Source organism: Lathyrus oleraceus, chromosome 7, assembly GCF_024323335.1.
Source record: "Lathyrus oleraceus cultivar Zhongwan6 chromosome 7, CAAS_Psat_ZW6_1.0, whole genome shotgun sequence".
Classification (NCBI taxonomy): Eukaryota; Viridiplantae; Streptophyta; class Magnoliopsida; order Fabales; family Fabaceae; genus Lathyrus; species Lathyrus oleraceus.
In genome coordinates this window covers 503,227,331-503,249,910 of record NC_066585.1, presented here as the reverse complement: position 1 = coordinate 503,249,910, position 22,580 = coordinate 503,227,331, and the positions used below count along the sequence as shown (strand labels likewise).

Below are 22,580 nucleotides of genomic sequence, written 5' to 3'. Positions count from 1 at the left end.
AACTGCAGTCTCGTGTAATGAGCACACTTGTATTCATCAAAGTACTACATAACAAAACATAATATGCATGATTTAGTTAAAAGTAATAAATAATATGAAATATTCGATAAATATTAAAACAAACCCTCATAAACCTCATTACAAAGTATCCGCAATCGATACCGTTGCGCTGTAGAGGACACTACATAGAAAAAAAAATAAGAATGTATAGTTATCTTTTCTTATCAAGTAGCATCACTATTATAAGCAAAATTGTGAAAATTAAAGTACCTGCACTTTTATCCACGTAATGTTGCTGGATTTAGTACGTGGTACTCGAGCTTGTCTTTGAGATCGGAACACTTTTATTGATCTAACAAAATAAAAACATATATTTAGAACAATCTCACATAAATATACACGAATATTTAGAACAGTCTCACTTACGTATCAACTAATTGCTTCATATCCGGATAATTTGTCCATTCACCATCTATCGAATTCAGAAAATATACCACTTCTTTTAAAGGATCAATAGCAAGCAACAACCAGTGACACCTATAAATTAAAACAAAAGTTTATATGGAAATTTTTTACGTAAAAGAAACAATTAAAGATTAGAATAAACTTAGAATTAAAATCTAACCCTGAATTATACGGCCAAAGATACAAGTTGTTTGTACTGCTGGCCATGAATCTCTTGACTAAGTACTCTCTACATGAATCCGGTTCCCTACAAATTAATGCTTTGTTGACCAGGGAGGAAGACACGAAACGGAATCTGTTTGACAATTGATCATTCCCGCGCATGAAATTGTCATACAAGAACCTTCAATAAAAACATAATAAACATTAGACTATTTTTATTGAAATGTGTACATAAATTGTTCAAGTAATTAAATAATATATAGATCGGATTACCGGATGTATGTGTGTATAACACCGACGCCTAATTCTTGATCATTTTTCCGGCCAATTGAAGTATATACTTTTTTCGGATAGTTGTATCTTCAATGTTAAAAGACCTCTACGAAAAAATATTGGAATAGAGTGTGTTAGTATAAGTAATTTAAACACATTATCGTCAATATAAAGAAAATATAAACAATCATATATTGTACCAGTATCTCAGTCCAAATCTTATCTTTAGCGTTACCCAACTCTTTATTACTCCATCTTGTAGCAGTGATTGGAATGTGCATACGAACAAGTGTACCAATGTAGCTTGCCAACTTTGCAGCATTAGACCCAATTAGTTGGTTATCAGCATTCTAATTTACATTATATGTTACTGCTTTATCTCTATCACGAATGATACTCTTCATAATAGTGATGCCTCGTGTAATTTCTTTTTCTGAAGTATCATCAGGAGCATTTGCATCTTGTGAGTTTTCTTGATCACTAGCCATTTAACCTGTAATAAAGAAAAAATATAAAAATGAAATGAAAAATATAAAAATCCATAATCAATAATCCATATATATATTGAATAATATAAAATGACATAGGCTATAATTAAATTTTCTTGAATGACATAGGCTATAATTATACTATTACCTTTTTCAGTAACGTCTCTTTCTTTTCTTGGTAGGAATATGTTTTACTTTTCTTTTAACAACGCGTTTCTGTCAAAACCCAAAGTATACACGGAATGAATACGGAGCAAGAAAACACAACATATTCACGCAATTTCAGACAAATTCATCACAGTGTACCAGTAATTTGAGGAAGAAATTTACCTCGGATTTACCGAACAGCAACGTCGAGAAGGTCAAACTCACGGAAACACAGGGAATGAGCGTTGTACATATAAAACAACATCAAGGATAAGTCATAACGTATAAAACAATTCAAGAAACTTATATGATGCACATGAACAATTCAAGAACCAAGTAATCGATCATTCAAGAAATTCAATTCACAAGTAAGAACCAAGAAATTCAAGAACCAAGAAATTCAATTCACATTATCAATTTTATTAAATTATCAACTCGATGGGGATATAAGGTTAGTGTGTCAATGGACGAACCGGTATATCAATAGTTAAACTACGTGGACTAATATTAATAAAAGGAGTGCTAACAATACCAACTCTAACACTCTTTTATTGGGTGAAACTCGTCTAAGTCCCACTATTTTGAGTCTTTTGTCTGTCTCCTTTCCAAGAACTCAAGAGCTTGTTGCGACCAAAACACAGTTCCAAATATCATAACTGCTTCCTAATGCATAACTAGAGCTAAATAATATAAAACTGTCTAATTAGCTCAGACCAATCACTTTGAACCTCTAGGCCACCACTCATGATCTTTACTAGTAAGAGGTCATATAGATTTAAGACGGAATACATCCCACACAGGCAGTTTAATTGGAACAGTACCACATATAACTGGTTGTACATAGTTACTGGTTGTAAACAGAACTATACTAAGTGCACAAGTACCTGAGTTTGTCGCTTTGAGATTAAAAAATATAGGACAGAACCGGACAGCTACAACAGCTTTGCTTGCGCAGGGAATCTGTATAGCAGGCCTGCATATCAAGGTCAAATAATAAAGCAACATACATAACTAACATATTTTGGTAACTTGATTCATTAGCTTAACATGAATAATTGAACATAATGATTCATTCTAGATACTAAATGATTAAACACATGCTTTGGGTTTGTATAATATCTAAGCTGAAATACATACCGAGAAAGATCTTTTCTAGAAAATATGTAAGCTGCATTAACAGATTCAGACGCAGTACCGATTTTGTAAGAACCTGAAATGGGCAAAGACGTGAAGTTTTCAATTAGACGCAAACCATGTAATAAAAGCTAAGCAAGAATTTATCTATAAAGGAAGAAAACAACATATATGGTTCCCTCAGATCCTCAAGACCTCCTATTTGCTCACCACGATACTCAACAACCTGCAGACAAGCACATGAAAAATGTACATATAGTCCATCAGGGTTCATTTTACACTACAGTGACCATCTTAAAAATTCACATAATATTAAAACATCATTTTACAACATTAAATAGGATTGCCAAAATATGACTGTAGCAGACAAAGTTATGCCAAAATATGAATGTACATTTTGAAGTTTAACTATTCATTCAAACCAACATGTAATAGGATTGCCAAAATATGAGACATTGCTCTAAGTTCTTGAAACCATATCACATATATCACTGTAGCAGACAAAGTTATTCCATTTGAGTATCCAACATTTAACATCAAAATCACTTTCTGAAATTTCAGTAATAGTTAGAATATGAGGATACAATGGTGCAAACATATCAGTTCATTCCTTCCTACTTTCTCAGCAAATTTAAACAAATGTTGAAAAGGCACTGATTCTATTAGAACTCCCAACATTATTTCTAAGTCAATGGCGATGCAAGTTACAGAATATCATTTATATCAGAACAAGATGAAACTTTCGGTAAGTTACAGAATATTAAGCAAACATAGTCACAAACTCTAATAATCGATACTGACAAATAAATAACCCATAATGTAGCAATGCAAGTCCATTCAAACCAAAATCGACCACCTATTCTTTGACTTCTAGGGCAAAACAGAAAGACACGAAAACCTAACCTTAAAACGCAATGAGATTTCCAGGTATTGAATCCTTCTCTTTCGAATGCAGTCTCTTTCAAATTTGCAGTGTTTATCGTTCAGATTTCCAGGTACTCTGTGGAATTTTTTCCAGGGCAGCGAGAGCTTCGAACGAGAGAGAGTGAAAGAGGGATTTCTGAAAGTCAGGGATTTTGTAATATTAGATTTATTATAATTTTTATAAATGACCTATAAGAGCGCTTTTACCTTAAAAGCGCTTTCATAAGTGTGAAACCCATGAGACCTATAAGAGCGCTTTTACCTTAAAAGCGCTTTCATAAGTGTGAAACTCATAGATGTGAGACTGAGACCTATAAGAGCGCTTTTACCTTAAAAGCGCTTTCATAAGTGTGAAACCCATGAGACCTATAAGAGCGCTTTTACCTTAAACGCGCTTTCATAAGTGTGAAACTCATAGATGTGAGACTGAGACCTATAAGAGCGCTTTTACCTTAAAAGCGCTTTCATAAGTGGAGACCTATAAGAGCGCTTTTACCTTAAAAGCGCTTTCTTTACATAGGCGAATTTTTTTTCAAGCTATTACAGCGCTTTTTTTAAAAAGCGCTTTCTTTTTGGTGCTGCCAAAAGCACTTTTTGGCGTAGTGTATATATATATATATATATATATATATATATATATATATATATATATATATATATATATATATATATATATATATATATATATATATATATATATATATATATATATATATATATATATAACATAGCATCAAATATTTCATTATCCATTTGTTATTGCATTTAATTTTATTATTCTGATTCCTTGCTACGGTGACATTATTTCCCCATACAAGTTTGGTTCGTCTGTCCTCCTTCAATGGTAGAGTCTAAACCCATTAAGCAGAAATAATTTAACCTTTCTCTTTTCCCAACTGCGTTATTTCCTCGTGGATGATTATTGTTTCAATTTCCTCCCTAGTTAATTATCTGGATGGAACCACTCCCCTTGAGTTATATCCTCATTTGGGTTGAGTCCTTGTTTGACGGTTTCTTTCTAGCTCTTACCTAGATAGATACTTTTGGGTCTCTTGAGAATCTATTACCCAGTAACTGGTAATATTCTTCTCGACTTTTTAGTACATTAGTTTTTCCCAATACCTGGTAAATTGTAATTTACTTCCTTTTATTATCCCTAGTGGATTCGTTTTGACGTTTCCCCAGGCAGTTTATCCTTGATATCTTCATCGTAACCGATGACAGATATTCTCCCTTTGCGGTCTTCTGCCCAGTAACCGGTAGTTGTAAATCATGCTTCCCCCTACTGAGTCTATCCTTGATATGTTCACTTTAACCGATGATAGATATTCTCTCTTTGGTATTCTATCCAATAACCGATAGATATAATTCCTACTTTTTCCCGATAGTCTATCTTTGATATGTTCATCCTAACTGATGAAGGATATTCTTCCTCTACATCTATCCTTGATATGTTCACTTTAGCCGGTGAAGGATATTCTCTTTCTTTGGTCTTCTGCCCAATAACCGCTAGTTCTAAATCCTACTTTCCCCAACAGGTTATTCTTACCCAGTAACCAGTAACAAATGCACCTCCTATTTCTCAACGAGTCATCCTTGATATGTTTACCCTAATCGGTAACAGATGTCTATCTGTCAGAATACATTATCTTCTTACCCAGTAACCTGTAATAGATAATATACTTCTAGTACTCCTGCGTTGAAGTTCATTCTTCCCCAATTGAGTTTGGGTGCGTATTTCCTTAGTGAAGTCGCCAATCCCCTGTTTGGTTCGAGTATTTCAGTTTTGTTCTGATTTACCCGTCTCTCTTGTAGATTTTCCCTTATCCCTAACCGAGTCCTTCCATTGATTTATTTTCATGGAATTCTTCTCGTGTCTTCATCAGTTTTTAAGTCGTGGCCTGGCCTACGCATAACACTTTTATCCCCCAAAGTCTCTATATCCCTAGTGAGTGTTCCTTACGAAATGCATTTTGCTCCTATGGACTTTCAGTCTCTCCGGATTCTTTTCCTTTGTGGCAATATGTTCCCCACAAAGATTATTTTAACATTCATATCATATGCATCATGAGGTATCTTAGGGACCAAAATTCGTTTCTATATGTTGTTATTTAAGTCCATTCTACTGAGTTGATACGAAGATTTTAACCTTCACATCCTCAGTTAGAATGTCCTTAAATAGGGGCAGCTGTAAGACCCCAATTTTGACCCTAAGATCCCTCATGCTATCTCATCATATGCATTGGCTTAGGGATCACACATTGACATCCTCCTTACCCCTTATTCATTGGGTTTGCATTGGGAGAGATCACCAAGCACATTTGATTGTATCATACTTTTTTTTCTTCATTATTTACTAACCAAAATACCAAAAATATGCCAATGTATAGTTTGTTGCTTCTGTAGGTAGTGTGTGTGATCACCCATAATCCATCAAGCTCATATCTAGGGTTTAAGACCCTTAATGCAAGGAGATTAATCAATAAATTATTTACATTGGCTCTAGACATCATGTATGAATCCCCAAGGTCTTCACATATCATTTTTATCAAGAAATCATCAAGAGTTTGAAGCTTGTTTGCCTTGGAAGCCCTAATTCATCTAGGTATCTTATGTGACTTCCTCAACAAATTACTTCATCATTTGATCAAATATTTCAAGTGATACTTCATATTATATCATCTTACACATATATGATCCTCCATGAGTCCCAAACATCAAGAGAATATCAAGTTTGCAAGGTGGTTCATGGTGGTTGACCAGAGAAGGTGAACTGGTCAAAACTGGGGTTCCCTAGACCCTATCTCCTACAATTTTTGTCATATGAAAATGATTCCAAGGGTAAATTTACTCCTTATGACATTCCAAATAACTTTCATGTTGAAGTCAAGATCTAGTTTTGCTTGTGTAGCGGGAAATTCATGATCATCAAGCTATTGACAAGCTAGAGATCAAATAACAAGAGTCGCCACCGCGCTTTTATTGTTTCCAAGGGAAAGGGGAAAAAGTAAGAACAAAACCCAAAAGTAAGAAGTTTTCAAATCAAAACTAATAAAAAGTCAGAGATCACAGGTAAGGGGTTGGTTACATAGAGGGAAGGTGTTAGCACCCAAAGTGTCCTAGGGAGCCCTTTTTGTATCCATATGTACTTGGTATAAAGTGATGTTTACAAACAAATAGAGTGAGGGGATGAGAAAATAATTCATTAATTATATTTTTATGTTTGACAAGACCTTCGGTCTTGTGCCTACGTACCAACATAAAAATGAGGGATCAAAACCTCGTAGTTCGTGATACAAATTTCGAAATGGATGCATTGATTTTAACAAAATTTAAGTTTGAAAGACACAAAGGCCTAATATGGTTTGAATGAGCTAGTTCTTTTTGGCTTTTTGAAAGTTTAAGTCAAGTATAGTTAAGTTTATTTACATGTTTGATTTAAGAAAAGAAGTTTGAAAATGCAATGGCATAAGGCCAAAGTTTCTATCTTTTTTTGCAAAAAGTGGTTAAAGTTTAGAACAAAAGTAGTTCACACAAAGAAGATTTTGAAAAATGGAGGGAGAGATTTTGAAATTAAAGAAATGGGGAGAAAATGAAGAGATTATCCTATGCACAAAATTAAAAGTTTAGAGTTGAAAAGATCTGACCAAGTGGGTAGAAATCCAATAGACAAGAATGTCAATAGAAACCCAGAAATCCCTTGGACTTTTAGAATCAAGCAATACGCAAATGCACAATTATATTATCTTGAAGAGCAAGGCATCAAATTAAGATGGCCACATCCAAGCTTATACATTCCATGATCTTCTTCAAAATAGCCCATGTAACAGATGAATTCCATAAGTCACGGGTTCAAAATAACAGCTTCACAATGATCATGTTGCAGATGAACTTAGAGATGTCTTGAATGATGTATCAGATGAAGTTCAAATTGCAAGCACTTGGTTCTTCGACACGTTGGTGTTGGCCAAGTCCAATAGCATAGGAAGGTTGCCTATATTCTAAGTCCATTTGTCCAATATCAAGCCAATAGTCCACTCAAAAGTTTTTTAGGGTTCTTGTTATTATTATGTACATTAATGGTCAAAGACCACACAAACAAGCAAAGTATACACAAACAAAAAATATCACACAATATGGTCCAAATGGACAAAGTGAAAATTGCATTAACATAAACAATTAGAATGATATGAACAATGGCAAATGAAATAGAGTGCTAAAAGTAAATGGCATTAAAGTAAAAGCTTGAAATTAAAAGTTAGTAGTTAATAGGTTAGAAGTTAGTATTGTTTTGCTTTTGCTTTTCATTTCAAGACATTATTTAGAGAACATCAAACCCACTTATCACAAACATGAATCCTTGAGCCAAAACATCTACCAAAGGAAGGAAAGAAGGCCTAGTTTCCACACAATACCATGAAAGAGGGGAGACTTACAATCTCACTAACTAGAATGCTTATGCCTTTTATGTCACCAATTTAGCGCTATGTTAAGAAATCGTAATTGGACTTATGTAGAAGTCACTACTATTTGAGGTCGGGCAATAGAACTTTGGTGTTAATGTATGTTAGAGACATAGTATAATGGACTATGCTCATGAAACATACCACACACAAAAAGAATATGCAAAAGGTGTGGCCTAATCTCATCCATACTCATGTCAATTTTTCAATCAACTAGCATTAGGACTTTGAGATGTCATAGGCCAAATAGAATGAATGAATGAAGAAGAGGAATGAGATGAAGAGGGAGGGGAATGGATCAAAACATAAATTGGTCAAAGGAGGACTTTTACCAAATTAATATCATCCATTCATTTTGGGAGATGGAATGTATATTCCATCAATCCCCTAAATCCAATAATATTAACTTGACAAAGTCAAATCAACCTTGACCAAGGCCCAACAACAAGAGTCCAACATAAACAAAGTCATCACAATTGGTCAACAAGTTTATTTGGCATTTATTTAATTTAAAAAACTAAAATAGTGCATTTAAATTAAATATGGTTTGTCCAATTCCTAAAATCTCATCAAACCACCAAAGAAATGGCCATGAGATTTATCATAGTTCAAACAAGGTCAAAGGACCTTGGAGAAAAAATTTCATAATTTTTGGACATTTAAAAATATTTTTAAACAATTAAAAACAAATGCAAAATCAATTAATTCATGAAAAATATTAATAATGATCCGAAAAATAATTTTAATTCAGAATATGAAAGAAAAAAAATATTTGAGATTTTTTGGTGAAAGTCCCATATTTTTTGGATCAATATTGAATTTAATAAGAATTATTCAAAATAATGCAATTAAAATGAAAATTAAAATATCAGAAAAAATGTGGAGCACTTGATCTCCCTCATTAATTGAGGTGGCAGATCAAGTGGCCAGAAATGCGCGTTCTACCATGGTCATTAGTCAGCACGTTGCAACATTGGTAATTCAAATGCACGCTCCAGATTAAAATAAATCAAGAGGATCATGTGGTTGTGAGACATGCCAGCGCATGGCCGGAGCTGTAGCTCCGGTCTTCTTCTCCGGTGGACCTCACCGGACTGGTCCACCATCAACCATCACCAAAATTAAAAACAAGGACATGATTTCAAAGTAAACATGGCACTGAGCTCGAATTTGGCCTCAATTCACTCTAACTCCAACTATATTGAGAGATACATGGTGTTGAAATTTGAGGTACATGGACTGAGTTGCTTCAATTTGGCCTCAAAGCAACTCAAACTTCTTCCCTACATTGGCAGGACTTCAGACAACCAATGAATCAATAGAATTGAGCAAGAATTTGAGAGAATCGAAGAGATCAATTTTTTTGGAAAATACCTTCAATGGAGGTCTGGATTCAACTGATCTTGATCTTGCTTATGCTTAATCTTACTCCACTTGCTTGCAGAAGAAGGATTGGAAGCTTACAAGGTTGTGGATTCCTGGAGATTTGAATTTAAAAACAGTTGAAATTCAACCTCAAATTGAAATGAATTTCTCAGGTTTATCCTTTGCAAAGTGAGGGTTTGAGATGGGAGATCAAAGCTGGCGGGAATGTGTGTGAAATTCTAAGCATATGGAGCTCTATTTATAGCCAATTCAGTTGATATTTGCACACTTGAAATGAACTTCCAAAATTAGCAATGTGTGATGCATGAGTGCATGGGCGTGTGCAGGCCCATGAAATCACTCTATCCGATCCATAATTGAGTGTAAGCAAGGCTGAAGTCATGTTGGAATGCTAAGCAATTGTGTAGGGATGTTTGAAGTTTGATCCTTGCCAAGTGATGTCACCATGTTTATGCCATGCGCAGCCTATGCATTTCTTGTCCAAAATGAATTAATTTGAGCTCTTTGGAAAGGTGATATCAATGGGAACAACTTTCATGTTCAACACTTTTTCATTTGGAGCTTGGAACTTGGAGAAATTTGAGGTGGAAGTTTGGAAATTTTTGACATATCAAATTTTTTCAAAGTGTCAAGCCATATGTCTCAATATTCCACCTTGCTTAACTTTTTATATGAGCTTCAAATGAGAAAAATGTCTTCATCAAAGTTGTATCTCTCTCAAAGACCTTAAAAATGGTCACAAATTTTATGTCATTTGGATTTAAAATGATAGATTTATGCATTTTTGAAGTTTGGGAAAATCACTTGATCAATGGTATAGCTCAAAAGTGACCTATAATGTAACCTCATATCACATGCCCAAAAAAGTTGAATTAGCTCCCACTCCAAACATCAAAGTTAAATTAGACACATTGAATTTGATTGTGAAACTTGGAAATCTTTCCTATCATAAAAAATGAACAAGTTATGGCCTTGGGAAGTTGACTTTCAAATTAGGGTTTAGACAAAATGACCTATAATGTTTCATCATAGAAAATGATTTTCCAAGACAAAATAGCTCTAGGTATCAACATGAAAGTTGTTTGGAATGTCATTTAGAGTAAGGTTTCTCTTGGAATCATTTTCATATGGTGAAAAGTATAGGAGATAGGGTCTAGCGAGACCCAGTTTTGATCAGATGAATTCATCTGGGCCACCACCATCAACCAACTTGCTAACTTCCAATTCTCTTGAATTTCTTGGCTCATGGTAGATCATATATGCATAAGGTGATGAAATTTGAAGTTTACCTTGAGAAATTTGATCAATTGGTGAGATAGCTTGTTGGAGAAGTTACTCAAGATACCTAGTCAAACTAGGGTTTCCAAGGCAAATCACCCTCAAACTCTTGAAGAAAACTTGATCAAAATAACATGTATAGATCATTGGGACTCATATGTGATGCTCATAACCATTATTGGATCCATTCTTGGTTGTGCTCTTTGTTTATGAGGGTCTCAAACCCTAGATGTGAACTTGATGAATCAATGGAATCATGCCCTTCCTACAAAAGAGTTAGACAAATGCAAAGACATATTTTTGGTATTTTGGTTAGTGAAATGATAAAATACAAGTATGATACAATCACAAAGTGCTTGGTGATCTCTCTCCAAACAAACCCAATGAAGGAGGGGTAAAGAGGATGCCAAGGCATGATCCCAATGCTAATGCGGTGAAATTGCATGAGGGATCTTAGGGTCAAAATTGGGGTCTTACAGTTGCCCCTATTTAAGGATATTCTAACTGAGGAGGCGAAGGTTAAAATCTTCATGTCGACTCAGTAAAATGGGCTTAAATAACAACATATAGAAAAAAAATTGGTCCCTAAGAGACCTCATGATGCATATGATATGAAATGCAAAAGTCAATGCTCTGTGGGGAAATATTTCCACAAAGGGAAAAGAAATCAGAGAGACCGAAAATTCGCAGGAGTACAATGTATCCCGTAAGGAAAACTCACTAGGGAGACAGAGACTCTGGAGAAAAAGGAGTTATTCGTAGGCCAGGCTACGACTTAATCCTACTGGGGGACTCAAGGGATTCCACACAAACATGGAAAGGACTTAGCCAGGGAAACAACAACATCTGCAGGGGATACGAGTAAGTCAGGATAAAACTGAAATACTCGACTCATGTAGGAAAAGCAATTTCACTAAGGAAATGCACACTCAACTCAACTGGGGAAGATAAACTTCAACACAGAAGGAGCAGAAATCTATTATCTACTACCTGTTACTGGGTAAGGAGATAATAAAGATCTGACAGAGAGAACATCCGTCAATCGGTTAGGATGAACATATCAAGGATGACTCATTGGGAACCGCCAGGAGAGGAAATTCATTACCGGTTACTGGGTAAGAATAGCCTTGCTGGGGAAAAACTGCAAAAAAGATCGGATTTACAACTACCAGTTACTGGGCAGAAGACCAAGGGGGAGAGTATCCGTCATGGGTTAGGATGAACATATCAAGGATAAACTCGACAGGGCAGAAAATCCGTCACCTGTTAAGATGAACATATCAAGGATAGACTTTCCTGGAAATGTCAATGAGGATACCCGTCATTGGTTAGGATGAACATATCAAGGATATACTCACGGAACAAAAGGGTAGGAATTACATCTACCGAAAGCTAGATAGAAAACCGTCGGAGAGAAAATCCATCACCGGTTAGGATGAACATATCAAGGATTAACTCTACGAGGGGACAAAGTAGGATTTACAACTACCGGTTACTGGGTAGAAAACCAATCAAAGAGAAAATCCGTCACCAATTAAGATGAACATATCAAGGATAGACTCTGAAAAGGGGATACAATAGGATTTACAACTACCGGTTACTGGGTAGAAAACCACAAGGAGAAGAAAACCCGTCATCGGTTAAGATGAACATATCAAGGATTAACTCTCTGAGGAACAAAATAGGGATTACAACTACCTTTTTACTAGGTAGAATACCAAAAATGAGAATATCCGTCACTGGTTAAAGTGAACATATCAATGATAGACTCAGGAAGGGGTGTAGTACCTCAAATTTTCACCTCCCATTCGTATATGCATTTTCATTTTAGGTCATTAACATTGCATTGTTCATTGCATAGTCCATCAAGTCATCAGGCAAGACTGCTCAGGAGATTCAGTTGTGCAAGGCAACAAGTGCATTTTTCATGAAATCAAAGCCCTAGGGCTGGTGCAATGAGTTCATATGATTCAAGGATCATTTTGAAGTGATTTGGCCAAGTATTGAAAGCTCAAAACTCATCAGTCCATGTGTAAATCATCTGAAACCCTAAAAAGTCAACAAAAGTCAACTGTCAATTCAACTGTGGATTTGGAAGTGGGAAATGGTTAGAGATGCCTCAATCATGTGTAAACAAGTCTCATTTGACATCTCAAACATCAACATTGAAGAATTTGAGGTTAGATCAAGACTTTCCAAAAATAGCAAGTGACCTGTAATTTGAATTTTCCAAAAATGGAAAGGTTTTGGACCAACTTCAACTCAAGATTACATCATCAAGAAAGCTTCAAATGAAATTTTGTCCAACATGAAAGTTTAAGATCTTTCTCTCCCATTTCCAAAAAGTCCAAGATCATGAATTTCTCATCTGTGGTTGATGAGATATGGTTCAAACATGGCAAAGTGTGGTTTAGACTTCAAATGAGCATAACTTTCAAACCAAAGCTCCAAATTGGATGGCTCTTTTTGCATTCTTCTCATTTTGACCCCTAGTTTCCAAATCATGCATTGCATTACACAAATTATATTCACATGGACATTTGGTAATTCATTTGATTTTTGGAGGGAAAATATGAAATTCAAATTTTGTGCACCATTTGAATATCCCACCATTACCATTGGCTCCAAAATGTTTTTTTATGTGAAAATGAGTACAATTTCGTGCACTGTTCACATGCATTTCCATGCATAAGGGTGAAAAGCAAATTTGCACTTACACTCCAAAATGACTAATCCACTTATCCATTAGCTTAAGCATGATTAAAAGAGTGATTAGCATGGCATATATAAGGCAAACCCTAACTATTTCAGCATTAACAACAACTCATTTTTCAGATCTAAAAAATTTCATCAAATTTTCTCTCAAAAATTTCTTCAAATTTTTTCAAACAAATCACATTCCATTGCTTGATTCATCATCTGGAAGCATCCTTGAGCAAGTTTGGAAGAGAATTCACATGAAATCGTGCATGTTTGAAGCATATGCAAGCTTGAACTCATCCATGGTGAATCCAAATTCTGGTGGAATCAAGTGCAATTGAACTTCAAGCTTTCATCCAATCAACTCTACAAGCTGCATAGAAGAAGTTTGGAGCATCACAAGGCCTGAATCACACGAATTCCAGATCTGCTCTTCAAGAGGTACCTAAGTTGCTTTGAGTTCTTTTGAACTTGCTTTTACTTTGCTTGGTTGCTTAACCACTGAGGTATAACTCTCTGACTTCATGTAGTCTGGAAGACCTGTCCTGTTATGTGGGCAGGCACCTGTCTGAAGCCCTCCTTAAGAGGCAATGCTTGTGTTTGTTTATTTTTGTGCCAAGCAGGAAAAGTCCTCTTATGAGGCAATTGGCAGATAAAAGAGATGTGCAATCCATCTCCTGCTATTCAGTGTGTCATTCACTTTGCTCACACACCATGTGTTGATGCATTGTGGATATTAACCCAAGATCTTTATTGTGTCAGTCATAGGTGGAGAAGAGTTCCTACTTTCTGAACTCCCGCACTTTCATTTGTCTGAAGCTCTCCCATGCCAGGGATAAGAGCTGTGAGGTCTTACCCTCACTTCCCATTTCATCTGCTTCACCCTAACTCTCAATGTTAGGGTTAAGAGCTAACTATACCCGATTCCAGTTGGCTTGTGTTTCACAGCCTAACCTTGTATGAGCCCAATTGTTTGCATATAGTGTGTGTGCTTGCTTTTTGTGCTTGTATGACTTTGCCTGTGCTGTTTAGGATAGCTTGCTCCCTGTGCAAGTTAGATAGAAACCTTAACATAGGGATCGTATGCATGACAATTTCTAGGCTCGAGTCGTAGTCTCCCTAGTAGTTTGTGTCTCCCTTTGTTTCTGGTTAGGACAAAAGTTCTTTCCCTGTATAGGGGAACTACGTCGCCCTGATCCTCATACCAGATGAGGTACGTAGGAAGGAGATGAGTTGATCTCTCCGGGAACCCTTTTTCTTTTTCAACCCTTTGTGTGTGTTGGAGTCTGACATAAGTCCAGCGATTGGCAGTTAGTTTCCTGTGTCTTGTTTGCTTGTTGGAGTCTGACGTAAGTCCAGCGATTGGCAGTCGGTTTCCTGTGTGTGTGTTTGTTGGTTTGGAGTCTGATGTAAGTCCAGCGATTGGCATTCAGTTTCCATGTTTGCCTGTTTGTGTGGAGTCTGACGTAAGTCCAACGATTGGCAGTCGGTTTCTTGTTTGTGTTCTGTTTGGCGTGCGTTAGTCGAGCTACGAGTGCTCTGATTCTTCTCCGGTCAGAGAAGATACATATGCATAGGGTGCGACATCCTAGCGAGCACGTTTCCCTTGTTCCCGAACTACGTCGACTCTGATGTCTGTGCTTGACAGACTACGTAGGCCCAGGATGCGATATCCTGCCGAGTTAGTTTCTTTTGTCTTTCTGTGTCTCCTTCCAGCCTGGTGTGCAGTTTGTGATCAGTTTTTAGCATCCTTATCCTTTCTTTTGTGCGTGGATCCCGTCGAGTACGACGGATGCGTAGGGGTGCTCATACCTTCCCTTCGCATAACCGACTCCCGATCCCATCTCTTTCTGGTCGCGAGACCATTTTTTTTACAGGTTTACTTCGAGCGTTTCCTTTCCCTCTTTTGGGATAAATAACGCACGGTGGCGGCTCTGTTGTTTCGTTTTCCCGCCGGGTTTTCACGTAATGCGACAGCTGGTGACTCTGCTGGGGACAAAGAGAAGTTGACCTCTTGCTGGTCCATCTTCCCTAAGCGAGTCTCTCCTAGCGCTCTCTAGGATAGGGTTTGGTTGCTTTTTGCTGTTTCATTTATTGCATATATTTGTTTATATTGGCATTTATGTTTGCATTTATGTTTGCATTCATCATATGTTTCATCTGTACTGGCTGTGCTGTGTTTGTCTCTCTGTTGGGGTGGGAGTTACATGAGGTAAAAGGCCCAATACCCAGGCTATGAGTGAAATCTAGGACACCTAGGAATAGAGTGATTCATGGGAAGCGGGTGGTATTGTGCCACTTAGTAGAACTTGATATAACGAGCAGTTCAAACTCTGATGGGGTATCATCGTTACATACTTCGGGTGTGTATATGATGATATTCTATGAAAGGGTTATTTATGCTGTGTTTCTCTCGACCTTACCCTGGCCTAGATGACACCCGTGAGTGGGGAGGGAATGATCATTATTACAGGTACAGTTGGTGACTTGTCGGTGACTTGTTGGTGACTTGTGGTCCTGTTGGTGACTATTGGTTCAGAATTGTTGGGTCTCAGATGACTTTGGGTCTCAGATGAATTTGTGGTTCCGAGTTCAAGCCGAAGCTTTGATCCTGTGTTCCGATATACACAGCCAGCCAGTCTTGTCTGCATCATTTGCATCATAGCATGTTTATTTTCAAAAAAAAAATAATGCAATGGAAAAAATGAAAAATTGAAAAAATGAAAAAAAGAAAAAAAGCTAATCTCTGCATGCATATCATTTCTCAGGTTCATTCAGGAGTCTATTCATTGTGAGAGATGACAACCGTTCCAGAGTTGAAGCGGAAGACTTGCTCCTATAGTTTTCACCGTGAGCCATTGACGTCTCTGATAGAGTTGAGCAACCTTGTGATCGGCGGTAGTCAGAAGGTGTTTGTTGGTCAATATGGGGATTTGTTGACACTATTGATGATGGTGGTAGATCCAGTGCCGTTGCAGTCTCTTCTACAGTTCTATGACCCAGAGCTTCGTTGCTTCACTTTTCAGGATTATCAGTTAGCGCCCACCCTTGAGGAGTACTCCATTCTGCTGAATATCCCGATCCGGTATCAGGTTCCTTTCTTGGATGTGCCAAAGGAGGTTGATTTCAGGGTTGTTGCCAGAGTTCTTCATTTGGGTATCAAAGAAGGCAGTGATAATTGGAAGACCAGTGGGGATGTTGTGGGTTTGCCTGTGAAGTTTCTGTTGAGAGTAGCAAGAGAAGAAGCAGAGAAGGGGAATTGGGAAGCTTTTCATGTTCAGTTGGCTATCATGATCTATGGAGTCGTCTTGTTCCCGAGTATGCCCAATTTTGTGGACTATGTTGTAGTCACTATCTTCATTGGAGGAAACCCGGTTCCCACTTTGTTAGCTGACACTTACTATGCTATTCACAGTAGGCATGGTAAGGGTGGAGCTATCAGATGTTGTCTCCCACTTTTGCTCAGATGGTTCTTGTCTCTCCTGCCAGTCAGTGGACCTTTTGTGGATGCTCAAAGCATTCATAAGTGGACTCAGAGGATGATGTCTCTTACCTCTTATGATATCAGGTGGCAATCTTACCAGATGGATGTGCGGAATGTCATTATGAGTTGTGGAGAGTTTCGTAATGTGCCACTTGTAGGGACTAAGGGTTGCATCAATTACAATCCGGTTATTTCTCTTCGCCAGTTGGGGTTTGTGATGAGTGGAAGACCACTTGAAGCTGAGATAGCTGAGAGTGTGTATTTTGAGAAGCGGAGTGACCCTGATAGGTTGGAACAGATAGGCAGAGCTTGGAAGACCATTGGTGTTAAGGATGTAGCTATTATGGGGAAGAAGTTTGCCATTGTTATGCCTGACTACATTGAGTGGGTCAAGAAGAGAGTGGAAACTTTGTTGCTTCCCTATGATAGGATGAAGCCATTGCGAGAGCAACCACCTTTGATCCTTGCTGAGAGGGTACCTGCTGAGCAGTACAAGCAAGCTTTGATGGAGAATCGTCGGTTGAAGGAGAAGGAACAAGATACCCAGATGGAGCTTTACAAAGCCAAAGCTGATAAGTTGAACTTGGCTCATCAACTCAAAGGTATGCAGGGTGAAGATGTTGCTAGACTGAAGGGCAAGAAGAGATCCTATGAGGAGATGGAGACCTTGTTGAATGCAGAACACCGGGAGTGCCTGAGGTTGCAGAGAGTTGAAGCCAGTTATCAGAAGAAGATAAGAGACCTGGAGAAGCAACTCAGAGACAAAGACGTCCAGTTGAAGAAGGAAGTAGACTTGAGACATGCATCAGAGAGTCGACTTAGAGGAGAAGTTGTGGAGCTCAGAAGAAAACTGAAGGAGAAGCTCACTCCTTTGCCAGAATGTTCAGAGTGTGACCTGTTGATAGACCAGTGTCAGTACCTGAAGACGCTCATTCCTGGAAGCCATTTGTCTTAGCTTGTATCTCTGTTGTTTATGTTATGAATCACCTCCAGGCTTGTTAGATGGGATTCGTTGTTGTACTCCGATTATTTGGATCTTTGTTGACGTTGTTGTATGATCCTTGCTGCTCATATCTATAGATGAGTTGGTTGTTCATGTTTCACCTGGTGCTCAGTTATCTTGTGTTGCTTCTTTGTTGTTTGCTGCAGGTTGCCATTTCTTGAAGATGAATCGGGCTCTTTGAATGCATGAGAAATGAACATATCATGTGCATCATACGCATCATTAGCATCATACACATATCATTTTGCATAACAGGTGTTCTTGTTCGTGACTTCTCACTCTGGTTCCTGTGTCAGGCAGGATAGCTGATCAACGACCGCACCGTTACTCAACCAGACTAAATCAACAGAGGAACATGGACCAGGTTCAAGCAGAATTGACTGAGATGAGGGCTAACATGGCCCAATTTATGACAATGATGCAAGGGGTCGTTCAAGGGCAAGAGGAGCTGCGTGCCTTAGCCCAGAGACAGGAAGCCGTGATTCCGCCGTCCAACCGTGCTTCACCAGTGGGTGTACCCGTTCATGAGAATGTTGCTGCTGCTGCTCCCGTCAATGACTATGCTGTAGGGGATGAATTGAGGGGTATCAGAATCAACGGACAGCCTCTTGCTGCAGAGACTGTTAATGCCAGAGCTACCCGGGCTCCGATTCGCCATCCTGCTCCGTTGGTTGACAGGCAGGAGGACATGTTCACTCTGCTCAGTGAAGACGATGATGTAGTGAGAGTTGAAGAGAGGGATCGGAAGGTGGATGCCCTTGCGGAGAAGATCCGAGCTATGGAATGTCAGAACTCCCTGGGTTTTGATGTTACGAACATGGGTTTGGTTGATGGGCTGAGGATCCCCTACAAATTCAAAGCACCTTCATTTGATAAATACAACGGTACTTCTTGTCCTTGCACCCATGTGCAGGCTTATTACAGGAAAATCTCTGCCTATACGGATGACGAGAAAATGTGGATGTATTTTTTCCAGGATAGCTTGTCTGGGGCTTCCTTGGATTGGTACATGGAACTGAAGAGAGATTCTATCCGAAATTGGAGGGATTTGGGTGAGGCCTTCTTGAGGCAGTATAAACATAATATGGACATGGTGCCGAGCCGGACTCAGTTGCAGAGTCTTTGTCAGAAATCTGGTGAGAGTTTCAAGGAGTACGCCCAGAGGTGGCGTGAGTTGGCTGCAAGAGTACAACCCCTTATGCTGGAGAGGGAATTGACCGATATGTTTATCGGTACATTACAGGGTGTATTCATGGACCGTGTGGGAAGTTGCCCATTCGGTAGTTTTTCAGACGGGGTGATTTGTGGGGAGAGGACTGAGAGTCTGATCAAAGCTGGAAAGATTTAGGATGTGGGTTCCTCATCTTCCAAGAAACCATTTGTTGGGGCACCTCGTAGGAGAGAGGGTGAAACCAACGCTGTGCAACATAGAAGAAGTGCCAACAGAGGGCAATATCGCCAGGTTGCTGCTGTAACCATTCCAGCACCTCAGCCACGTCAACAACAGCAACAACAGAGGGTTCAACAACCACCGCCGCAACAACAACAACAACAACAGCAACGTCCGTATCAGCCGAGACAGAGGATGCCTGATCGAAGTTTTGACCCGTTACCGATGACCTACGCCGAATTGCTACCCGAACTGCTCAGATTAGGGTTTGTAGAGTTGCGTACCATGGCTCCGTTGACAAAAATACCACCTGGGTATGATGCCAACGTGCGTTGTGATTTCCACTCTGGTGCACCGGGGCACCACATTGAGAATTGTCGGGCTTTTCATCATAAGGTCCAGGACCTAATTGACGCTAAAACTATCAATTCTGCTCCTGTGCTGAATGTTGTGAACAATCCTATGCCTCAGCATGGTGCGCATAGGGTAAATAATATGGAAGGTGAGGAAGTTGCGGACTTGATGGTCAGTGTTGATGAGATTCAGACTTCATTGCTGGTTGTGAAGGATCGTTTGTTGAATGAAGGGGTATACCCGGGCTGTTATGAAGACTGCTTAGACTGTGCAGAGTCAGAAAATGGTTGTGATCAGTTAAGGGCTGGTATTCAGAATTTGATTGATAAGGGTTGTTTACAGTTTGTTCGGGCCATGAAAGATCGTGGAGTGGTGTCAACTGTCACCATTTATTTCAAACCGTCCGAGGGACGTGGCCAGAGAGTTGTTAGTGCGCCTACAAGCAGTGGTACTCCTGTTACCATCTCTGCTCCTGTAACTGTCAGTACTCCAACTACTATTGTTGCTTCGGGTAGAAGGGCTGTTGATAGTAGGGTTGTGCCATGGAAGTATGACAATGCTTACCGCAGTAACAAAAGGGCTGAGAGTCAGATTAGGCCGGTGAATCAGTCTCCTGTGACTATTGGTTTGCCTAGTAGAACATCTGTGATTGCAAGCCCAGTGGTGGACAATGTTGGAGGACCCGGAGGTTTCACCCGAAGTGGACGTCTGTTTGCCCCGCAACCGTTGAGAGATAACAATGCTGAGGCATTCGCCAAGGCGAAGGGTAAACAGGTCGTGGTTGATGAAGAACCTGCTCAGAAGGAGGCGCCTGAGGGCTCGTTTGAGAAAGACGTGGAGGAGTTCATGAAGATTATCAAGAAGAGTGACTACAAGATTGTAGATCAGCTGAATCAGACTCCGTCCAAGATTTCTATCCTCTCGTTGCTCCTGAGCTCTGAGGCACACCGTAATGCCTTGTTAAAGATGCTGAATCTGGCTTACGTGCCTCAAGAGATCTCTATCAACCAGTTGGAGGGCGTGATTGCTAATGTGAGCACCAGGCATGGTGTGGGGTTCACAGATCTGGACTTGACGCCTGAAGGTCGCAACCATAACAAGGCCCTGCATATCACCATGGAGTGCAAGGGTGCAGTGTTATCTCATGTGCTGGTAGACACTGGTTCGTCTTTGAATGTGCTGCCTAAGAAGATTTTGGGTAAGATTGATGTGGAAGGGGTTATCCTCACTCCGAGTGATCTGATTGTGCGTGCATTTGATGGATCCAAACGGTCTTTTTTTGGTGAAGTCACCTTGCCGGTGAAGATTGGCTCGGAGGTATTCGATATCATCTTCTATGTGATGGACATTCAGCCCGCATATAGTTGTTTATTGGGGCGTCCTTGGATTCACGCAGCTGGGGCAGTTTCGTCAACTCTCCACCAGAAGTTGAAGTATGTTTGGAACGGTCAGATTGTGACTGTGTGCGGTGAAGAAGATATTCTGGTGAGTCACCTATCCTCTTTCAAATATGTAGAGGTGGATGGTGAGATCCATGAAACTTTATGCCAGGCATTCGAGACCGTTGCTCTTGAGAGGGTGGCTTTTGCTGAGCAGAAGAAGTCTGGTGCTTCAATTGCATCGTACAAGCAGGCGGTGGAAGTTGTCAACTCTGGTAAAGCAGAAGGCTGGGGCAAGATGGTAGACTTGCCTGTCAAGGAAGATAAGTTCGGAATTGGTTATCAACCTCTGCAGGCAGAGCAGGATGTGCAGACAGGCTCGAGTACCTTTACCAGCGCCGGGCTGATGAATCATGGTGACGTCTTTGCAGCTAGTACTGAAGACGGGGACAATGATTGTGATCTGGACAACTGGGTTCGCCCGTGTGCACCAGGGGAGTCGATCAACAACTAGACAGCAGAAGATGTGGTCCAAGTTACTCTTCAAACAGAGTAATTTTCTTTTGTTTTTTTCATTTTGCACCAAACCCTACGTTCTGCCCAAGGCGTAGTGGTTCATTGTAGGGCCTCATCATGTTTTTTCAATGATATTATTAATAAAGGACATTTTGCAAACAATTTTGTGATCCCTGTCTTTCTATTTTTGTTTTCATTTTTCAAAAAAATAAAAATGGCAATGTTTTTGTTTTTGTGACTTTCTTGAACTCTTTTTCTAAAACAAAGCATTAAACATGTAAAATCGATCTCACGGAATCCACTATGAACAGTTCTGTTATGGCTCATTATGATTTCAATAATCCCATCTACTAAGCTGAAGAGGAGAGTGAGGAAGACTGTGAACTCCCTAAAGAATTGGTCAGATTGTTGAAGCAGGAGGAAAGGGTCATCCAACCTCATCAGGAGGAGTTGGAGATTGTTAATCTTGGTACTAAGGACGCCAGAAAGGATATTAAGATCGGGGCTGCTTTGAAAGAAGATGTCAAGAGAAGGTTGATTGAGATGCTAAGAGAGTATGTGGAGATATTCGCCTGGTCGTATCAAGATATGCCTGGGTTGGATACCGATATTGTGGTGCCTAGACTACCTCTCAGAGAAGATTGCCCTTCAGTCAAGCAGAAGCTCCGCAGAACTAGTCCTGATATGGCTGTGAAGATCAAGGAAGAGGTTCAGAAGCAGTTGGATGCAGGTTTTCTGTCAGTGACGACTTATCCCCCGTGGGTGGCCAACATCGTTCCCGTGCCGAAGAAGGACGGCAAAGTCAGAATGTGTGTCGATTACCGGGATTTAAACAGAGCGAGTCCGAAAGATGATTTGCCATTACCTCACATTGATGTATTGGTTGATAATACGGCTCAATCCTCGGTTTTCTCTTTCATGGACGGTTTTTCTGGTTATAATCAGATTAAGATGGCGCCAGAGGACATGGAAAAGACGACATTCATTACACCTTGGGGCACGTTCTGCTATAAGGTGATGCCATTTGGGCTGAA

At 39.3% G+C, this 22,580-nt stretch overlaps 1 long non-coding RNA gene across 1 annotated transcript; it reads right to left on the bottom strand.

Moving 5' to 3' along the window:
- Nucleotides 1-2,416: 2,416 nt before the first annotated feature.
- LOC127106808 (uncharacterized) lies at nucleotides 2,417-3,634 on the bottom strand. Its single transcript, XR_007795499.1, has 3 exons — nucleotides 3,573-3,634; nucleotides 2,673-2,895; nucleotides 2,417-2,508 (listed from the first exon to the last, which is right to left on the bottom strand). It is a non-coding gene; the product is annotated as an uncharacterized LOC127106808 (long non-coding RNA).
- Nucleotides 3,635-22,580: the final 18,946 nt, after the last annotated feature.